At 37.4% G+C, this 2,176-nt stretch overlaps 1 long non-coding RNA gene across 1 annotated transcript; it reads left to right on the forward strand.

Annotated features, from left to right (window-relative positions):
* Positions 1–1,602: 1,602 nt before the first annotated feature.
* LOC140179854 (uncharacterized) lies at positions 1,603–1,965 on the forward strand. The gene is made up of 3 exons (XR_011873681.1): positions 1,603–1,667; positions 1,746–1,814; positions 1,890–1,965. It is a non-coding gene; the product is annotated as an uncharacterized lncRNA (long non-coding RNA).
* The last annotated feature ends 211 nt before the right edge of the window (positions 1,966–2,176 follow it).

Here is a 2,176-nt window from a genome sequence, read left to right on the forward strand (position 1 = left end):
GTGTATCTGACTCATATATATGGGTGTATCTTACTGTTATTTTTGGGTGTATTTTTCGTTTCAGAGAAAATGGCAGCAAGAAACCAAACAAAAGACCTTAAGTGTGCCACACATCTCCTAAGTGATAAATTCAGAAACATGAGTGAGGAGAAGAAGGCGATTGTGAAGGATCTCGGATTCGGTGGGTTGATGCACATCCCACCACTAAGGGTGGATCACCAACTGTTAAGGGAGCTGGCAAACAACTTCAAACTTGGGGAGAACATACTGAAAATAGGATATGGTTCTTTCAAAATAACACCAAAAACAATAGGTGATGCGCTTGGCATCAATGCAACAGGTAACTAGGTTAAAATTATAGGTGTATATTAAGTTGATGCTTGGGTGTATTTAAGTTGATGCTTGGGTGTATTTGAACCGACTTGGATACTTTGTTGTTTTCCTTTTTGTAGGAGATTTATTTCCTGAGAAAGTTGAGTATAAGAAGCTTTCTAATGATGACAAAATAATTTTTAGAAGATTCCAGGGTAAGACCCTCAAAAGTCTTACCGATGAGATGATGGAAATCGGCGTTGGCAACGAAGAGGAACGCCTGATGTTCAAGAGGATATTCATCCTCTATATACAGATGGCGTTCCTTTTGCCAACGACGATAAACAAAATATCGCCTGTGCACTTGGCCCCAATTTTTAAGATGGACGGCATATCGGAGAGAAACTGGGGGGGGGGCATGTTTTGTCCTTCATGGTCAAGGGCATCACAAACTACAAGGAGAAAAAGAAGAAGGCAATTGATGGCTGCCTCTTCGCCCTGATGATAATTTACTTTCATCTTTCAAAAAACAAAGGCAAGAAGAGGGTTGAAAGACCACCAAAGCCCTGGATTGCCAACTGGACTAAGGAGCAGTTGGTGGAAAGAATGACTGCAGAAAGAGAGGAAATTTTGGTAAGTAAACATAATATGTTGGTTGTATTTTATTTACCTGAATGCTGCTAGCTAAAATATCTAATGTTTCAGGGGATTGTGAAGATGGCAGAGACAAGAGAAAAAATGAAAAAAAAAAAGAAAAAAAAGAAAAAAACCAGAAATAAAAAAAAAACAAAAAAAAGGAAGGCGAGTTCAACATCGTCTTTGGAGACAGAAACAACTACTGATAGTGACACTTCTACCTCTGAGTCTGAGACTCAAGAAGACTCAGAGGATTCAGGAAGAAAACACCCCAGCAAAAAGGGGAAAAAGTAAGTACCATACTTGGGTGTAATTTCTTTTTCGAGTTGGGTGTATTTTGTTGATCACGTTGGGTGTATGTAGTTTATTAAGCTGGGTGTGTTTCGTTCGCTGCGTTGGGTGTATATTGTATATTCAGTTGGGTGAATCTTGTGCATTCATTTGGTTGTATTTTTAGTATGTTCTAAATAATGATTGTTTACCTTCCAGAATGGACTCAGAAGAAGAAAGAAGAGTCAAGAGAGGTCCGATTCTGATTCAGAATTTGAATCTGAATCAAGTGATGAGTAATGTCCTGAAATTATTACTCCTTTCTTTTGGCTTCATTATAAAGATTTCGTGTATTAACTGAAGTGTCTCTTATTAACTTATAGAAGCGAAGAATCATCACCGGTGGAGAAGGAAAAGAAAAAGAAAAAGACAAAAACAACACCAAAAAAGTAAGCACTTCTTTGGATAATATTCTGTGATAAAATTAATTTTTTATTTCTGATTGGTACTCTTTTTTTTCCACCCAGAACACAACCAAAAAAGAAAAAAGTTGTTGTGGAGGATTCACCTCCTGAAGAAGATCAATACTTTGATGGGTACAGTACCTCGTAAGCTATATTACCGTCTATCATCGTAATTATTTTTGTTAACATCTTCTTTTATGAATGTAGTGAGAGATATGAAATATCAAGTGACGAACTAGATGAATGGCTAAGGGAAAACGTTGATAAATCTGCTGCAGAGGGGTATGTCTTGCTGGGGTGTCTATTTCAGATTTTGGTGTGTTTTGTTTGCTAATAATTGTTTCTTGTTTCGCAGGGAGAACCAAGCTGACCTGCAATCGACAGAAGGTCGCTATGTGTCCTCTGAAACGTAAGAAGCTTTATTTAATAAAATCTTGTTATCATGATTTGGGTGTATTTTGTAGAACTATTTGGGTGTATTGTGTTGATCAAGT

Source organism: Arachis hypogaea, chromosome 16 (assembly GCF_003086295.3).
Source record: "Arachis hypogaea cultivar Tifrunner chromosome 16, arahy.Tifrunner.gnm2.J5K5, whole genome shotgun sequence".
Classification (NCBI taxonomy): domain Eukaryota; kingdom Viridiplantae; phylum Streptophyta; class Magnoliopsida; order Fabales; family Fabaceae; genus Arachis; species Arachis hypogaea.